This window comes from Vicugna pacos, chromosome 23 (genome assembly GCF_048564905.1).
Source record: "Vicugna pacos chromosome 23, VicPac4, whole genome shotgun sequence".
In the NCBI taxonomy this organism is placed as follows: Eukaryota; Metazoa; Chordata; class Mammalia; order Artiodactyla; family Camelidae; genus Vicugna; species Vicugna pacos.
Window position 1 is genome coordinate 15,699,478 of NC_133009.1, and position 21,121 is coordinate 15,720,598.

The following is a 21,121-nucleotide window of genomic DNA, read 5'->3' on the forward strand; positions in this document are numbered from 1 at the left end:
TTTACTGCTCTATGCTTTTGTTATAAGACTAAATGTGCTTATAAACAGCCCACTATCCCTTTCCCAAACACTCCTATTTAATGCAAGGTTATCAGTCTCAGTACTATTGTTACTGTGGCCCAGATATGCCTTTATTGTAGAGGGATATCCTGGGCAATGTGTAATATTTAGCAGCATCCTTGGCCTGTACTCACTAGATGCCAGATCCATTACCCTTCCCCTCAACTTATGACAATAAAAAAATGTTTCTAGGAATTGACAATATCCCCTGGGAGGGAAAACTGTCCCCAGTTGAGAACTACTAGCCTAACATAATGACCAAGAGTAGAGATTTTATTACAAACATTCTCTTGGGTTTTTAAGCCAATAGCAACTTATAGATGTTAGTTATCAAAGGATCCTGTTATATCCATCTTTGAATATAGACAGAAAGGGCAAAGGGTCCCACAAAGGGCTAACTATATTGGTTTCACGTGAAACTATTGGTTTGGTATGTAATAAAGGAGTGCTAGGGTAAACTCCACCTTTACTGGGCACAGGATGTGATCTCACATACCAAACCTGCTTTTCTCATATGCCAATCCCTCTCCAGAAACTTCCCATTCCAAAGGGATGGGTCACTTTCATCACAGGAAAAGGAAGGACCAAAAAGAGGAGAAAATTTCTTACACATAAGGAATATTGTACTAGGCGCCTATAACAGAGATTGGCATCAAACTTCTTTCATCACTTCCTCGTTTCTTACACATACCCAAACTAATCCCTAAATGGTTTCTCCCCACTTACAGTGAGATCTTTCAAACTGTTACTAATTATAAACTCCTTCAGAGGCGAGGTGTTTTCACTGAGACTGAACATGCAGGTACTTGAGCCCACACAACCTCCTTGGCCTCAGGGTAGGCACTTCTGCCTGAAATGCCTTCTCTAACAGACAGGATGATGAAAACGGAAGCCATAGAATTGAGTGAACCAAGCCAAAAGCCTTGTTTAAATGATTAAGTGTTCTCTAATATATAAAGAATTCAGAGATGGTGCAAAATGAATGCACCTCACTATGGTCTAACACAATAATCTGCAGTTCTTACCTTTGTGTCCAAAGCATGTTTATATTTATACCAAATCACTACTTGAATACATCATTTTGATAAATGTGAAAATTAATTATTGTAGGTGAAATATATAACTTATAAACATACATTTTAACTTCTCTTTCCCCCTACCTCTTGGGTTGATGCAAACACACAATGCTTGCCTTTGAATCTAGATGTCAATTTCAAAGATGTAGAAAATATTCATTTTCATGTATATGTTTATTTAAAAGCTTATAAGACCTCAATTAAAAGTTCTGATTCCAAGCACAAGGAAATTAATGAAAGCCAAAAAAGTATATATAATGTTAATAATAAGGTCATTGATGTGATTAAGAATGATAATGTATGGTATGTTCCATTTCCCTCAGATACTCCAGGAAACAATATAATTTTGGCAATTGATCTAGACAAGGATGGAGCTTCCAAATTCTCTCTGTGGAAGAGAGATTTTACAACAAAAAAATTAAGTCATGACCATACAATAATTTCCCTAGAACCTGACACAGAAGACTGTAAAAGGCATTTTTATGGTTTGCTTTGTAGAAGACAATATTCCTTAGAGCTAACTTGGAGATAGATGCTAAGTCTAAGATTTTTTAATTGTCCTAAAGATCTATGAATATTTTGAATATTTAACACAGCCAAAATATTAACTGATATAATTTCTCACTGTTTTATTATGATTCTATATCCTGAATCATGTGGAGCCACTCTTCTCTAGCTTTATATCCTATCTAATAATAACCATCCTATCAACTAAGTTCCCATAAAATGCTAAACATTCACATATTACGTCAATCAATTGCTTTCCCCCAAAATAACTCTGAGGTTATACTATTATTTCTATTTCACAGGTAAGAAAACTGAGTTTACAGAAGACAATAACTTGCCCAAAGTTGTGTAGCTTGGAAGAAACAATGTTCTCTCTATAAAGAAAGGCAATCTGTACCTTGTCCATCAGATAGACTCATAAGCCAGAAGGGATAATCCAGGTCCTTGTGTTCCACTAAAAGAGAAGTCTTATCAAATATGTAGGTGACATAAAGCTGGAAGCTGATAAAACTTCAAGTGAACTTTGCAACCTAAAAAAAAAAAATCCAAAATCAGCAAGATGAAATTATTGTAAGGACGGATGTAGAAGACAGTGTTTGAGAAAATACAGTGGTGTTCCTTCTTTTCCTGTGTATTCACTCTAGTTTATTGGGTTTTTCCTTGCTCCCAGCCACGTCTCACATTAGAACAAATACCTTTTCCTCACTCCATCTTCCAACAAGCAAGAAATAAGAAAGACTATCCCATTATTTTTACTTTGGAAGGACTTTCTCTGCCAGGACTTCTTTCCCACTGCCTTGCTTTAGCCCTCTCAAAATCTCTCCCCAGGATAATAGAAATAGTCTTCAGTTGGACTCCTAACAGCATTTTCCCCAATGCTGTCCAACACTGACACGGCCATATCTGATAACTGTATTTTAATACTCCATTGGATCCCTATTGCCTTCAGAACAAACTGGCATTGGAATGCACAACTGGCTCCCATCATTATCTTTAGCCTCCTAGGATCCCACCACTATGCTCCTACTCCTGGATGAAAAGCAGGAAACATTTTCAGGAGGCTTGAATACATCCTTCCCTGAATATGTCATGCTCTTTCACAGCCAGCTACCTTTGACGATTCATTTCACTCAGCCTAGAAATTTGTTCTCCTTCTCTTCTCTACATATGTTTTCTTATTCTTTAAATCCACTATAAATATCACTTCCTATATGATTTGCCTTTCTTCCTCAGTAAAAATTAACCATCTTCTTCTCTTAGCTCACAGCTCTCTATTCATAGCACTTATATAATATTAATTTCAACAAATATTAATTTCAAAAGGATGAGAAAAGCACTCTGATAGAGATAGATAAATCAGTTAGAGTGGCAAGGAGAAAGGAAAAATTAGCACTTGATCTCCCAAGTCTTGTAAATCATGATGAGTTCCCTGAAGGTAGCAATTTAGATGTATTTGTTATTCATTCAGCAGAATTTTTATTATTGATACATGGTGAGTGTTCAATATGTTTTTCCTAAATAGTCTCCTTCGAAAAAAAGTTAATTACTAATCTTTACCATTGTTTTAACATTAGATTTCATGTACTTACATTTTTTTCTTAAGTTGTTTCATGTGTTCAAGCTTAGTCTGCCCAACAGGAAGATTTTAAGGTCCTAGAGGTAAGGCATCCCAAAGACTCATATGGAATGAAATAATAATCTTAAGCTTAATAAACTACCTTTACCTCAACATTAGCTTCCTGAATTACAGTTTCTATCATTTCTGTATAAAAATACAAAAATTTGATGTCATATAGTGTGTGGCCATTACTCAGTCTACTTGGAATGTAATTTGAATATGTTAATAATTTGGGAATTTTTTCCACAAAGATGATACATGAGGTGGATGAGTATCACAGAGGTGATGCAACAAATTGAAATCACTCTCATTTAAAGTCACAGTGGAAATACCATTAGTTATTTGAGTCTCTTTAGTTATATGATAATCAAGAATGAAGCAGAAAAAGCCAATAAGCCTCATCATTTTAGAGTTTTCAGTGTTACCATTATTTATACCAATTTTAACAATCTGAATAAAATCCTGGGACTCAGTGTATGCCTTTTGTTCATTTCCCCCCTTTCATCACTTCAAATATATTGTGCCACTCCCTTCTGGACTACAGAGTTTCTGCTGAAAAATCAGCTGACAGTCTTAAGGGAGTTCCCTTATATGTTATTGTGGCTTTTCTCTTGTTGCTTTTAATGCTCTCTCTTTTATCTTTAATGTTCATTTTTTGAATAATGTAAAACTGGATAAATTCTATTCTATGAATTTATCTAAAGTTGACAGATTTTAATCTATTAAAAAATCACTGGAAATACTTTAAAAATGACTCCCAGGGGGACTTGGGGGCTTTTGGGCTTCTGTGATATAAATCTATGAGAAATGAAAAAAGGTTTCTTCTTGGATTTTCTCACTGCTAGTTTAGGATTCAGGTTTCTTAGGCCTACTAAGTTAGTTACCACTCCAATTTCATTATTTCAACTTTTGAAATATTTCACTCCTGCTACCATCTCCTTCTCCTTCTTTTCCACTCCCTCTCTGCCTCCCCTGCACAATATCTTGTTGTGAAACATAATATACATACCTAAGAATTAAATTATATATCTGTGTGTGTGTGTGTGTGTCTGCCTGTGCAAAATAATGACCCCAAAGACATCCACGTCCTAATCGCCAAGACCTGTGATAAAAGGGAACTTTGTAGATGTAGATGATTAAGAACCTTGACATGGGGAGTTTATCCTTGATTATCCACTATTGGCCCAAAACAGTCACAAGGATGCTTAAAGTGAAAGAGAGGGGAAGAAGAGGAGGTCAGATGATGTTATGTGAGAAGTTGTTGCTGGTACTGAAGATGGAGTAAGGTGACCAGGAGCCCAGAAATGCCAGTTCCCCACAGAAGCTAGAAAAAGGAAGGAAATACTTCCTTAAGAGTCTCTAAAAACTAACATAGTCCTACTGACTCCTTGATTCTTGCTTAGAGAGACCTATGTTGGACTTCTAACTCATAGAACTGTAAGAAAATAAATTTGTGTTGGTTAAGTGACTACATTCCTGGTAATCTGTTAAAGCAGCATTAGGAAATGAGTACAGCACAATATAAAAATAATTAAAAGTTAATAGCCACGCAACTATCGTCCAAGTCAAAAAATAACATATTGCCAGGCCCTTAGCAGCAACCCCCCTGTCATGTGTCCCTTCTCCAATGTATCTTCTTTGTACTAGATGCAACAAATGTCTTGATATTTGTTATACTCTTCCTTGCTTTTCTTTATATTTTTACAATCCATGTATGCATGCAAAAATATAGTTTAGTTTTGCCTGTTATTTTTAGCATAATAAAAATGGAATCACACTATATGCATTCTTCTGTGTCTTTCTCCTTTAGCTTAGCATTTCTATAGGGTTCATATATGTTGTTGTATATAATTCTAGTCATTGTAATTGCCATATATATTTTTTTTATTAATGTCCATTTTATCTGATACAGTTATATTAGATTTCTTTTGGTTTTAACATGCTACTTAATTTTTCCATCCTTTTCAAATTTTCTGTATCCTTGTGTTTTATATATGTCTTTTTTAAACAGCATATAGGTGGGCTTTTTAAACAGTCTGATAATCATTCTTTTAACTGTCACATTTAGTCCATTTATACTTAATGTAATAAATAATAGATTTAAATATAAATCTCCTGTCTTTATTTTGTGATTTCTATTTGTAACATCTGTTCTGTTCTTTTTTTTTTTCTCTTTCTTGCCTTTTTTTGGGGGGCTGGTGGTGAGGAAGTTACTGTTTTTTTATTATTCCATTTCCCCCTCTATTGGTTTAACAACTATGATTTCTTGTTTTTATCCTTTTATTGTTGTACCCTTAACTTATTCAAGTTAAATGTCTCCTTATAAAACAATAGATGTTATCAATGGATAAAAATGCTCATGGGAAACTGGACAGATCAAGTGGACATCATCTGATCTTAGCCTCACTAAATGCAGGTCAACCAGACATATTCTTGTAGCATGATAAAATATGAAGTACAGCAGTTTCACCTTATACGATATAATTGTCAATAAACAAAACCACTGAATTGGATTGCTATGGATTGAGTTGTGTCCTCCCTGTTAAACTCTTATGTTGAAGTCATTGCCCCCAAAGTTATGATATTTGGAGATGGTGCCTTTGGTGGGTAACAGGTTAAATGAAGTCATGAGGGTGGGGCTTTCATGATGGGATTAGGGATCTTTTAATAAGAGACACCAGAGAGCTTGCTCTCCCTCTCTGTGTGCCCACAAACAAGAGCACACAGTGAGATGGTGGCTGCCTATAAGCCAAGAGAAGAGGCCTCAGAATGAAACTTATCTTTCCAGCATCTTCTTCTTGTACTTCTCAGCCCCCAAAACTGAGAAAACTAATGTGTATGGTATTTTGTTAGGGCAGCCTGAGATAAGACATGGATCTAGCCAGTCTAATTAAGCCTCTAGGTCTAACTATCAGTTTATAGGAAACAGAGAAAAGAGGAAAAATTTAAATAGCAACCACTTAAATCTAGAATGTAGGCTGTTCTATAGGACAAATACCCAGTTTCTTAACTAAATGGAAGAAAAAAAGTAGCAGTAGGGAAAAGGGGTGGTGAAGGACACTTACAAAATAAAAGCAACTAAGAGACAAAAATCAAATGTAATGTGTGGGCTTTTTTGGGATCCTGATTCTTATAAACCAACTATAAAAGTACATTTGTAGCACAGTATGGGAAATATGAGTATAAGCTGGGTATTAGATAAATTACTATTAATTTTGTTAGATGAGACAGTCACATGAGGTTAAGTTAAAAAAGGTCTCTATTATTAAAGATATACATTGAAATATTTATAGGTAAAATAACAAAATGTCTATGATTAGCTATAAAATACTGTACTCCAGCAAAAAGATAATAAAGGTGAGGGACAGATGAAAGAAGATTGTTAAAATGCTTTTAATTGCTGGAGCTAGATGATGAGTGCTAAAGGGGTCACCAAATTTTTCTTTCTATACAAATTAAAGTTTTGTGTATGACTAAAAATTTCTGTAATAAAATGTTTTAAAAAGCTAGTATTAATTAAAAACTCTACTCTCTTACCAGAAAATAACTTCTGAGATTCTATTAATTTTTTATTGGTGTTGTTACAAATTACAATAAATTTAGTAGCTTAAAACAACACAAATTTATTATCTTACAGTTTTGATATCAGAAGTACCTAAAATCAAGGAGTCTGCAAGGATGCACTCCCTCTGGAGGTTCCAGGGGAGCACCCTTTTCATTACTCTATAGGTTCTGGAGGCCCCTTGCATTTCTTAGTTTATGGTCCTTCCATCTTCAAGGCCAGTAGTATAGCATCTTCAAATATCTACCTGTTTCTCGCTCTCCCTCCTTCTCTCCCCTTTTATCACTCTCCTCTCTCATCTCCTTCTATGGCTATGACCTTCCAGCTTCCCTCTTCTAAGGACCCTTGTGATTATTCAGGGCCCATCCAAATAGTCTAGGATAATCTCCCTGTCTCAGGATCCTTAACTTAATCACATCTATTAAATCCATTTGTTATATAAGGTAGCAAACATATTCACAAGTTTAGGGAATTAGGATGTGGACATATTTGAGAGGCCATTATTTGGCCTACGACAGGGACTCGCATGCTACAATTGATTTATTTTAATTCTACGTATTTCTGTAAACCTCCAAAAGAGAAAGAGAGAATTTATACAATCAAGGTGAAAGAAGTTCGGTTAGGAAGAATATTATCTTTCTTTGTCACATGTTTTATTTATGCATTTATCACTTGCCTTAAAGGATCTATTTGACAATTTGATTTTCTCCTTTATTTAACATATGCAAAAAGCCATAACTAAATATAGAACTATATAAAGTATAGAAAAAACTTTTTAAAGAAATAAAAATTACCTATAATTTTGTGGCACAAACATAACAAATTTTGAAAAATTCATTTTAGCCCTTAATTTTCAGTTTTTTAAAACATTGGGATTATATTTTGTATAATATTTGGATCTTTTTTTCCCCTGACTTAACCCTATACAGTGACCATTTACTTACGTAACTGGATATTTTTTAAAATGTCATTAATAGCTTTGTAATATCCTATTGTTGCGATATGCCATAACTTATAAAACCATTTACCTATTTTGAATATATTTATTTTCTCAGGAGAGAATTGCTAAAGTAGCATTGTTGAATCAAAGAATGTAAACATTGTTTATGGTCTTGAAGTGTAGAAACAAATTGCCCTCTTGAAATCTTTAACCCCTTCTGATTATAATTTTAAAGTAGACCCAGAAAGCAACCAAGTATTGCCTATTATTTTCTTATAATTCAGTTACATTAGCAGTTCTATAACTTGTTTTATTTCTTCTACTTCTTATATTTTCTTTCATTTTTCTTTCCCTTTATCCATCTCCCCAGCATATTTCATAGATGCCAACATAACCAGCATGGATATAAACAAAAAAGAGGCTTTTTAGATTAAGATTTACTTTTATTTCCTAGAGTGGAGAAAAGAGAGATTCAGAATAATGTATGAATCCATTAATCATTAATAGAACCTAATCAAATGTTAACTGTAGGTGAAAGTATTGAATTCAGAAAAAAGTAAAAAGTAACATCTTTCCAAATTAGACTCATTATTTATGCCTTTTAATGATGCTGTTTGTTTTTGCTTTCTTAGATTTCCTTTTAACCTGACTCTATCCACCTATACAACAAATGTTAACACATATTCATAATTAGTTTTAAACAATTCATAGTGTTTAAAGTTTTCAGACATGCAATATTATGAAAATCTAAGGATTCCTAAGAAAGGTAACATGGTCCAGGAGCAACAGCTATGATCTCTGAGTCAGAAGCTGGATTTATTACTAAGGGTTAAATGATCACAAAAAGGTCATTTTAAGTCCACAGTGTTATAATTTCTCATTCTATAAAATCGAGGTAATATAGGATAGATAAACCTAACATTACTACAATGAGGATAATATTGTAATCCATCTCAATTGGATTCATAAATATTTTTGAGTGATCTTTTATATCCCAACCATTGTACTAGATACAATAAAAAAGATGCAGATGGTCTCTACTCTCATGGAATTCATGAGTCTGATGAGCACGATGACTCAAAAAAATATGATAAATGTTACAAAGGGAACTGTAAAAGCTGCTATAAGAGCTGTGGAGCAAGGGAATTTAATTATAAAGGGAATCTCCTGGGAAGGGGGATGGTGAGTAACGAAAAGGACTAATGTCTTTAAGAGGTGGCAATCTGGCTGCCTACAGGAATAATAGTAGTAAGCAGAACATGATTAACTGAATTCCAGAATGCTTAAAAAAATTAGTTGCCAACATTTAAAAACTTGGAGATTACAGGAAAAAAGAATCAGATTTCCAGGTCTCTTGTAAAATGAGATCTAACACATGGCAGCAGTCAGCTGGACCAAGGAACAGCTGCTTTCGTGACAGTAGGTATGCTGTAATTTGCCAAAGATACCACCACTCACCACTGTCTTACACCCAACCTGTTTCACTTTCCACTACTCTGCTTCTGTCTGTATTTGGGTCCTAAATATATGATCTAGAAAGAAGACTGTACACTGAAGAACAGGAGTAAATCCTCTGTGACTGGAGCACAGAAACAAAGAGGAATCAAATTGGGAGCCAAAGGTGGGGTGGTTAGTATGTGCCAGATTGGGGCACGCCTGGTACATTTTAAGTCAACGGATGCCACTGAAGAGTCTTAAGTTGGGAAATTACATGCTCATATTTGAGTTTTAAAAACACTTTTCTGGATGCACAGTGAAAAAGGGATTGGAAAAAGTACTTTGAAAGCTGAAGACTAGAAAGTATCAATTTTGCTTATCCTGTCAAGTTTCAGATAAACCAAGAATGATTTTTAAATTTTGTGCAGAATAGGTTCCATTCTGATAAAAGAAAGCCACTATTACTCTTTTAACTTTTTCTAAAGACAATAAAAGTTAATCATATCTTGAAAAAAAATTGACCAAAATTATTCTAATGTGAAGGGGAAAAAAACTTGCACAAAAAGTGAAAAACCAGACGATAAAACCTGAGTGATAAAAGAAAACTTTCCCGTATGTTACAGAGAAGTCTTCCCCTTGCTCAATTCAGTACATCCTAGTATTATACAAATAAACTTAAACTCATACAGACACACTGAAAAAGTCATAACTCAGAATGACCCATGGGGCTTATTTCCTGTTAGATTCTGTCCCTGGTTCTGCTCTCTAATTCTCTTTGAATACATTTCAGCAATGATTCATTTTGTCAGTCTGCCAACAGTCTTTCCTACTGAACGAGTAGCATGTACTTCACGTACGTTAGCAGAAACACAATTGAGAAGTTTGCTTAAATTGCTCTCAATTACCATATTTTCTATTCAAAAATGTTGTACTTTTTTTTATCGGTAGTATGCCTCTCTAAGACTACATATCATATGACAAACAGTGAAAGCTAATTTAAAGCACTAAAGGAACTTTTATCTAGGAATGACTTTGACCTGCATTTTGGGGACCTGACCTCCTTTGGTGAGGCCCAGTGCCTGAGATCTGTGTGGGGCCTACCTCTGGTGTCCAGAGAGAGCCACCGCCTTCCAGATCCAGCCCGCCCTGGTGGGCACCATGGTGTGTCTGACAACACCACGCACACTCCTGCTTTGGTGATTCCTGTGCCCTAATACTATTCAAGAGAGTTTAGTCAAGATCATTATTTCATTATTATATTCTCACCTACTCCTTGCATCCCATCTCTACCTCAAGGCTCAAGTCTAAAGTCCATGAAGAGCTGAACTAAAATAATAATAGTATTAGCTAATATTTATTGAGTCATTGTGTGTCAGAGACTGTTCAAAGTGCTTTGTACGGATTAATTCATCTAATCCTCATAACCACTCTATTAGACAAATAGGAAATTTATCCTTTTTACAAATAAGGAAACTAGATCATATAGCAGTGAAGGTGGTTTGAACTCTTGCTATTAACCATCACACTGAAGCTCTAGGGCCCATATTTTTTAACCTCTATACTACAAACATTTTACTGTACTCAGATTCACCCCTTTTCTGTAATATTTAAGATGATATTCAATGTGCTCTTTTCTAAGAGGCTTCTGGGCTCCTAGTGGACACATCCCATCAGTCTATGAATCCTACCAGACACAGCTAGATAGCAGTGGCTCCAACTTAGACTCAAGCTGGGATCCTTACTCTCCCCAACTCCTGGGTAACAGCAACTCAACAAATCTTTGTCTTCCCTTCATCTCCGTCAAGTCAGACTGAAAACTTGATTTTTTGCTTCTACTTAATGCCCATATTGGAGATAGCATTCCTTTCTCAGTTGCAGATGAAAAGGGAATGCTTTTTTCGAAACAGAGGTACTGGGGATTGAACCCAGGACCTCACGCCCACTGAGCATGCACTCTACCACTGAGCTATACCTCCACCTCCTCCACCCAAGTATCTTATGGAAATGTGATTGGCAGCAAGGGCCATGTGCTCTTAAGATCAAATTTCCCAGCAGCAACTATTTCCCCCTAGAGAGAGCTAATTAAGCCAAATCTAGAGTCACCTTTTGAACAATCCTCCTAAATCTTCTTACTTCTTCACAAGTAGCACATTTAAATTGTTGTTGAACTCATCCATTTCCCTTCATACTTGTCCTCATTAGTCTTGTAAAGGCAAAATCATCTCTCACTTGAATTACTGAAAATACATTTTCTGGTTTCCCAGACTCTTCTACCCTCACCATTCCATTTCACTTTTCACATTCTAGCCAAAGAATCCTTGCAAAACGCAAACCTCTTGAAGTTACTTCCACGCATAAAATCCTTCAATGACTCTCCATTGCTGTTAGGCCAAATAAAAAAGTTTCAATATTGCTTTCAAATACCTGACCTTTGATTATCTTTCCAGACTCATCTTTTGTTATCCTTCCCCAAAGTGGCCTACATTCTCTTCTATCTCATCATTCATAACTTCTCTTTGTTTCACGAAGGTAATATATTTTTTCTTGCCTCTTGGTGTTTACACATCTTTTCTCCAACAGCTCTCACTGTTCCTTCTCCTCTGTCGGGCTAAACTCTTCATGTTTCATGTACTTCCACATCTCCCTGTACTTCATTGTTTTCATGGCTGGTTGCATTTTCATTGCTATTGCTTGTATAGTTTGTATCTCTGGCTAAACAGTAAACCATGCAGGAACAGGAACTATTTTATTTTGGTTACTACTGTGCCCCCAGCAATCTATTACAGTGCCTGGTAAAATAATAGGCAGTTGGTAATCATTTATTGAATGAATGAGCATATGAGTAACCTGCTACATTATGAGTTAAATAGGTTCCCACGTTCCCATCAGTCTATTTGAAAGCTAAATTTTCAAATTAACTTCTGGAACAGTTTATTAATAATTTGGGATTTTGATTCATTTTGTCCATTTGTTTATTTGGAAGAGGAATGTATTTTGCACAATCATCTCTCCCCTTCTTCTCTTAATGACTGCTTCTAAATTCCTTTTATTTGTTATTTAATCAGACAGGAATATAGAGTAAAGCCATGATCCAAAGTAGAGATGTTAGAAATGGCAATAAGGGAGCTAGAAAGATTTGAAAATAGAAAAATGTTGTTTACAAAGTGTTGTCAAATTACCTGTTGCTTACTGAGTGCCTAACAAGCACAGTGCCTGGCACTTAGTTGGCATGCCAAAAATATGTGTTGATTTTCTTGATGAATGAAACAACTTTTCAGAGTAGTTTTATTCCAATGTCCCTGATAGAGAAGGATGTTAATAGTCAGCAATGCAGATAGCTCTCTGCCTACAGAATCAAGTCTAAGCATTGACTTTACAATTTTTATTTCTGGCACTCTTTGGGGAATAAGTTTTTTTTGTGGGGTCTTCCCCATACAAAATTGTAAGCTGTGGATAGGACAGAGTGAGGCACTGTGAGTCTTAACAAAAGTTTTGGAAGTTCTCTTGGCATCTTTCTGGGAGGAGGAGTGGTTGTGGATAGAGTTAGCTGTGGTCTGAGCTGGGAGGTAGGAGTAGCAGGCAGCCAAGAGGGTTGGGTTATCCTTAGAGTATGAAGGCAGATGCTGGTAGTAGCATGCTATTGGGATACTGAGCCTTAGGCCAGCACTGAAATATCAAGTTGAGCCTTAACTCTCAATTGATTCATGATCCTTGATGGAAATTAAAATGGTCCTTAGCTGTTGGAATCCCTTGAGTACCAGCAGAAGCACAAGTAAATCCTCTCTGCTCAAATATTTGTCCAAGTTAAACTGGAATGCCACATAGTAAGATAAGGCAATTAGATCACAACTAAAGTTTACCAAAAAAAAAAAAGCAGTTAACATTATTAAAGTCAGTAAAAACAATAAACAACAGATTTAGATCCCCAAGATTTCTGTATAGATTTGTAAGATAAAGAATTTTGAGCAAATATGTATGAAACATTTAAAGAAATAAAAGATTCTATTACAAAGATAAACAATTAAAAGTTATGAACCCATATATTTGAGTGGAGAGTAAAACATCTAAAAATGAAAATATAACTAAAAATCCATCAATGGTTAAGCAGTAAACACATCCAAAGACAATTAATAATGATGTATCTTGAGAAATTAGACAGAATGCATCACAGAAAGACAAGGATATGAGAAATATGAAAGAGACATGGACCACAGAAAGAGAAGGTTAACATAAACTTAGAGTTCCAGAATAAGAGAATAGAAAGGAGGGGAGACAAAATTTAAAAACATAATAGCTGTAAGTACTGAGATTTTTAAAAAAGAATGAATCTTTACAGATTCAGGAATCACAATATATTCTAATTAGTCTAAATGTTAAAACATCCTAGAAACATGAGCTCTCATACAAAGAAATGACAGCAACAGCATTAATGGAAGTTGGAAAGAGTGGGATAATCTCTTTAAATCTCTTTAAATTGTTATGATACAAAACTATCAACCTAGAATTATAAATCCAGCAGAACTATCTTTCAATAATGTATAAAATAAAGATATGCTTAGATTAAAACCTGAGAAGCTTTATTATCAAGAAATCTACATTATAGGAACTCCAAGAAGAAGGAAACGTAACCCAGAAGCTTGGTCTGAAATGCAAGAAGAAATGATATGCGAACAGAGTGGTAAATGTGTGTGTGTGTGTGTGTGTAAACCAAAGAAAATATTGACTATATGATTCAGAAACAGCAATGCCAAATTCATGGGGCTAAAGAAAGAACAGGATTAAAATATGGGGCAAAATTATCATATAAGTGCAGTGAGGAATAGATTTAAAGTGTTGTAAAGTTTTTATATTTTAGAGAGAGGGGTTAATATACTGATAAATCCTTATTTCTGAAAATGATATGCTAGGTTATTCATATAAAATCCTTGCTGAAAATAATGAGAAGTATTCAAGAAATTATAAAGAAAACAACACTTTTTAAGTATTGAATATCTTAACGACAGTGGAGAGTTCACTGGCTAATTTTTGGAAGAAAGTCTCCAATCAGAGAGGTTAAAACAAAAAGGCATTATACTACCAAAGCTGCAAAAGCTATAACAAGTATATAGTAAAAAATACCCAAATGGGCTAGACAATAAAATAAGATACAGAGGAAAGAGGTATATAATTGTTCAGTTAATAAATATTTAACCATGCAGCTACTATCAGGAAGCACTACTTTAGGCATTCGGCACTGTTCTAGAAATTGCAGAAACAAGACAACAACAACAACAACAACAACAACAACAAAAAACAGACAAGCAAAGCCTTCAGACATGAGAACAATCAATCAGATTTTAGAACAATTATACTTGACATATTCAAGGAACTAATCACAAAGTTACAAATATCTGTGGGAATAAGGAAATCATGAAAAGTGACATATCAGATGTAAGAAAGAACCAAACAGAACATCTAAGAGTGAAAAATAAAATAGGAAAAATTTTAAAAGCAATGGAGATGGCAAATAAGAATATGAAAAGATTCTCCACATCATATGTCATCAGGGAAGTGTAAATTAAAACAACAATGAGATACTACTACATGGCTATGAGAATGGCCAAAATCTGGAAAACTGACAACCAAATGCTGGTGAGGACGTGAACTCTCATACATTGCTGGTGGGACTGCAAAATGGTACAGCCACTTTCAAAGACAGTTTGGCAGTTTCTTACAAAACTAAACATGCTTTCACCATATGATCCAGCAATCACGTTCCTTGATACTTACCCAACGGAAGTGAAAACTTATGCCCACATAAAAACCCGCACATGGACATTTATAGCAGTTTTATTCATAATTGCCGAAACTTGGAAGCAAGCAAGATGTCGCTTAGTAAATGAATAAATAAACTGTGGTACATCCAGACAGTGGAATATTTTTCAGCACTAAAAAGAAATGAGCTAGCATATCATGAAAAGACATGTAGGAAACATAAACTCAAATTACTAAGTGAAAGAAGCCAATCTGAAAAGGCTACATACTGTAGGGTTCCAACTATGTGACAGTCTAGAAAGGCAAAATTATGGACACAGTAAAAAGATCAGTGGTTGCTGGGGTGGTGGCCAGGGTGGATGAGGAGGGAGAGGTGAATAGGTAGAGCACAGAGAATGTTCAGGACAATGAAAACACTCTGTATAAAATTATAACGGTGAACATATGTCATTACACATTTGTCCAAACTCACAGAATACACAACATGAAGAGTGAACCCTAAGGTAAACTGTAGACATTGGGTGATTATAATGTGTCAGTGTAGATTCATTCTTGGTAAAAAATGTACAATTCTGGTGAATGATGTTGATAATGGGGGAGGCAATGCATTTGTGTAGACAGGAATTATATGGGGAAATCTCTGTACCTTCCTCTCAATTTTATTTTAAATCTAAAACAGCTCTGAAAAATAGAGTCTTTATTAAGAAAAAGAGACCTTATGTATCTCTATATACTTGTCTGGCACAGAAAAAGGGATGAAGAATACACACAAAGTGCCTAATGTTGGTCACCTCAGTGTGGGTTTGGAGGAAGGAGAGAGAAAAAGAGAGAATAAACTTTTTCTTTATATATAAAAAAAGCAATGGACATAGCTGGCAATGATTGTATACAGTAGATAAAATAACAATTGGTGAACTAAAAGAGAAATTAGAAGAACACAGGATGGAAAGACAAAAAGAATAAAGCAAAAGTGAAGATAACAGGTGTGAAGGGGACAATAAAATTGTCTATTGTAGCTGTGACTGGAGAGTCACCAGAAGAGAAAAGCTGAAAGTGCAGCAGGTTCAGCACCTGAAAAAATAAAGGCGGAGAATTTCGCTGATCTTGAGGAGAGATAACATACTACAAATTCATGAAGCCCAATAAATCTCAGAAGATAATTCTTTTAAAATCCACACTTGAATACATTATAACGAAATATCAAAACTCAAAAACAATACAAAGTTTTCAAAACCACTTGGGGAGAGGGAAAAGACAGTTACCTTCAAGGAGCCGACACATCACCAACAGTAATGAAAGAAAGAAGATAATGCCATTTATTTCCAACGTCCATGGGGGAAAATCATCAATAAGGACTTCTGCAGGAAGAATAAAAGTGAGAGAGTTGTCACCAACAGGTTTTCAGTGCACGCAGTTCTAAAAGATGAAATTCAGACACAAAGAAAGTGATTCCAGATGGAATGCCTGAGACACAGAAAGTAATGAAAAGCAAAAAAATTGGTAAATATACGAGCCAATTTAAATGAACATAAATCGTATTTTAAAAAGTAATAATAATATCTTGTCACTTTTTAAAAACTATTAAAATTCCAGATGATAACATATTAAGTGGAAGGGAGGAGTGCTAAATGGCATTAAAGCGTTAATGAAGGAGCTTTACTTCTATGTGAATCATTTCTAAACTAGTGAAGAGAGAAATAGTAAAAATATAAAAACCAATTTGACAAATTAAAAAAGTAAGAGAAATAAATACAAACACTTGGGACAAATAAAAAATAGAACTTAAATGGCAAAAATAAATTAAACTATATCAATAATTACATTCAATGTACATAAAGTAAATGCCTTAAAGATGAAATTCGACAGTTGGATAACAAAAGAACAATTATAGGCTGTTTGTATAGACTGAAAGTCGCAGTATCAAACAACATACACCTTGCAATTTCTAACTAAAAGAAAGCTAGTTTAGCCACATAAATATGAAAAAAAAACACTTTTAGTCAAAACATTAGTAAAAAAGAGAAAAGTCAAAATGATTAAAAGGTTTAATTCATAAGGAAGGTACAACAATTCTAATTTTGTACTCTCAAATGCTATGATCCCAAAATACATCATCCATGAATAATAGCATTGTTATTTTTCCTTTCTAATCCTTATGCATTTTGTTCATTTTCATGTCTACCTGCATTAACTAAAATATCCAGTAGAGTTTTATAGAAATAGTGAAAACAAGTATCCTTGTCATTCTGGGTTGGTAAAAATGGGAAGTCTTTTAAAAAAGTCTCTATCAACTATGAGATTTAATGTATGTTTTTGTAAATACCCTTTACTTAGTTAAGGAAGTTTCTTTTTATTCATAGTCTTAATTGAATTTTAATCATAACTGGGTGTTGAATTTTAACAAATGCTTTTTATCCACATATTGTGAAGATCATATGATATTTCTCCTTTAATCTATTAATGTGATGGATTATAGTAATTCATTTTCTAATATTGCATTCCTGGAATAAAACCAACTTGGTCATGATGTTTGATTCTTTTTATGTATTACTGAATTTGGTTTGTTAAAATTTTGTTTAGAATTCTTATCATTATGTATATGAGCGGGATTAGCCCCTAATTTTCTTTTCCTCTCACACCATTTCTGTCAGGTTTTAGAATCAATAATACATTAACCTCTGACCAAGATGGCCCTGCTGTTCCCCTCGGCTTGACAAAACTTTAGACAAGCTTCTTCCTAACTATAGGTCCTTGACCTCCCTTTTCTTGAAGCATTTATTTTAGAAAACCTGCAATCACAAATTTTTTCTTTGCCACTTGGAGATGTAAAACTTCTACAACCCAGGAATGTCTTTCTCTAGGACCAGGGAGTTGTCCCTTTGAAATGTAATCATCAAGAAAGATGGTGTCCTGGTCTCCCAGTCAATGAGAGGTTAGCAAACACAGATGGCCTAATCATTGATCTCCCCACCACTAACATCCTCAGGTTCTTTCCCATTAGCTCATTCCAGTTATTAAAAATCCTCCCACCTGTTATTTTCAGTGGAGTTGAGTTCAATCTCTCTTGTCTATTGCTTTAGTCTTGAATAGATTCTTTCTCGCCTGTTTTAATGGTTTGATGTGATTTTTCTGTTGCATCTCCTAACATGTGTTGGAAAATAGACCCATTATTTGTATTCTCTGGAAGAGTTTGTGTAAGATTGGCACTATTTCCTCCTTGAATGTTTAGTAGAAGTAGAAATCAGCAAAAACAAACAAACAAACAAGCAAACAAACAAAAAAGCCATCTGGGACTAGAATTTTCTTCATGCCAAGTGTTTTGACTAATAATAAAATTTCTTCATAATATAATTTCATTATCTGTTGACAACTGCAATATCGATAGTGATGAACTCTTTCTCATTCCTGACAAATCTTTTTTGGTATGTGCTTTCACTTTTTTATAAGGTTAATTCTGAGAGATATTTGTCAATGTTATTAGTCTTTTCAAGGAACTACTGCTGTAGTTAATAACAATTGTATATATTTTTTCTATTTTATTAATTTTTCTAACATTTATTTTTCCTTACTTTTACCATCTTAGAGTTTAATTAGCTATTCTTTTTCTAATTGCTAGCATTCTTGGTTCAATGACTGATGAAAACAATCTACAACAAATTTTAGAAGTTTAAATGCTTATTCTTGTAATCTTGAGCAAGACAAGGATAACCATTATCATCACTTCTATTTGACACTGTACTGGAAGTCATAATCAGTACAATACATGTGAAAAAGAAATGAAAATTATAAGAATTGGAAAGGAAAATTGGGAAGGAAAGAATTGGAAAGGAAAAAAAATCATTATTCACAGATACTATTGTTTCTGGTGCAGAAAATCTAAAAGAACCTATGGAAAAATCATGAGAATTAATAAGAGAATCTACCAAGGCAACTGTATACAAATCTATAGAGAAATATAATTAAGACTTTATGTAACAGGAACCAACTATTACAAAATTAAATTTAAGAAAAGACAACTTTCAATAGCATTAAAACATTTAATCATCAAAAGACAGAATATATAAAAATCGGCCCTACAAATCAATGAGAACAACCAAACAGTAAAGTAGGGAAAAGAACAGAATAAGCACTTACCTAAAGAGGGAATTCAAATGGCTAGTAAATAAATGAAAACATGCTTAATCTTTTTGTATCAATCAGCATTTTAAAACCATGACGAGATACCACTACACACTCTCCAGACTGTCAGAAATTCTAAGGTACTAATAATGCCACATTGAAGATGTGGAATCACAGGAATTCTTACACACAGCAGATGGAAATGGAAATGGGGTCAACCAGATAGTTTGGGAAACTGTCATTATCCACTACAGCTGAAGTTCTAACTGCCTTGGGCACAATAATGCCATTCGTAGACAGAAATCCGAAGATATGGCGCACCAGGATAGACACACAATAATGTTCTTGGTCACAGTATTCACAGTTTCCAAAACCTGGAACTGTCGCAAATGGCCATCAATAGTTGAGTGGACAAACTGCGGTATAATCATACATGGAATGCTATATGGGAATAAAAATGAACCAGCCAACCATGTACTTTTGTATGTAGTTAAGCTACATAGAAAATGCATAAATGCCAAGTCAGTTGAGAGGGAAAAAAAAAATGTGCCCAGGGGAAAAAAATCAAAGAAACAAAAATTAATCAGTCAAAACCAGAAATACAAGAATGCTGAAGAAAAGAAATATAGAGAAAACTGTAGCAAGATAGTAGAATTAGGTCCAAATATATAACAATCAAAATAACCATAAAGGAACTTACATGGAAATTATAAATTAAAAGACGGATCAATAGATCCGTAGTAGTATCAATAACAAAAATTAAAACCAAATGTAGCTCTTTGTTGTATATATGAAAGAAAGTGAAAGTAAAAGGATAGAAAAAGATGTATTAGGTAAATGCTAATCACAAGAAAACAGAGTTAACCACATTAATAAAAGATAAAATAGGCTATAAAACCAGAAATGTTATCAGAGACAGTAAGAGTAGCAATGAAACTTCATGCTGAGCCAAAAAGTTTCTTTCTTCTGCAAGTCAATGTAGCACGGCCAATATATTCAGACTCCCCCTCTTTTTCACTTAAGATGACTACCCTAATGAAAAAACACTGAGATTGTTATCTCCTCCCCTCTCACTTTGCTTGCTCACTCTTTTGACTAGTCTAGGATGGTGGTTCTCAACCCTTCCTGAATTAGAATCTCATGGAGAGCTTCTATTGAATTTCAAGATTATGATTCATTGGTTCCTGGGATAAGATGCAGTCATCAGTAGTTTCATAAAGGCTCCCAGGTAATTCTAATGTGCTTCTGAGATTGTTTAATCCACTGGCCCGGAGTACCTGAAGGGGAAGCACTAGAGTCTTCCATTCCTCTGAGCCTCGAGCACTGGACTTCCTGAAGCACTTTGAGTCACTGAGTTTTGCTACCTTCCAGTTACTCATGACCCACCCTCAACCGTGCCAACCCAAAATTTAGGGAAATTTGTGGGGTTCTGTATGGGATTTCAACCTTTCCCAAGTGAGCTCTGCCTTCAAATTAAGTGAATTGAGAGTTGGTCAAATTGTTCACCAGTCTTGCTTTATACATTTCAGCCAGAGCATTCTCCTGACCTCAATCCAGTCTTATTTCTGTCCCATTAGCCCACTTGAACCTTCACTGGTGTCCCATAGCCTTTAAATAAGATGCAAACATTTTGACTTGGCTTTCAGGGCCCTTCTTGTTGTGGGCCCTGCTTTCTTGCCCAGACTTAGCTCCTGCTACTTGTTCCATCAAGCGTTAAGAGCCAGTAATACTGATCTTTCTGTCTTTATACTGACACTTTCTAGTCTCCTGTACTATGTGTGTTGTTTGCTCTCCTTAAAACTTCCCCATTGGCTGTCATCTCTCCATTCCTTTGGATTGTCCCTCACTCTCTACCTGCCTAAATCTAACTCCTTCATCAGGTCTTAATATGTATTTCACTTTCTCTCAATGGCCCTGAACCCCTATTTCACTGTTATGAAGCAACTCACTGTCTGTATTTTGGAACATTAATTTGACTTTGCTTAAATTATTGTAAAGCACTAGTTGTCTGTCTTCCCTCCCAAACTGTAAGTTCCAGGAAGGCAAGG

General features: G+C 34.8%; 1 long non-coding RNA gene across 1 annotated transcript in view; it reads right to left on the reverse strand.

Annotated features, from left to right (window-relative positions):
• The window catches only part of LOC140688742 (uncharacterized), a 41,348-nt gene extending 25,049 nt beyond the window's left edge, over positions 1–16,299 (reverse strand). Inside the window, exons 1-2 of the long non-coding RNA XR_012063525.1 lie at positions 16,217–16,299; positions 2,041–2,173 (exon numbers count right to left, since the gene is read on the reverse strand). This is a non-coding gene — a long non-coding RNA (uncharacterized lncRNA). The remainder of the gene's footprint in view (positions 1–2,040; positions 2,174–16,216) is intronic.
• Positions 16,300–21,121: the final 4,822 nt, after the last annotated feature.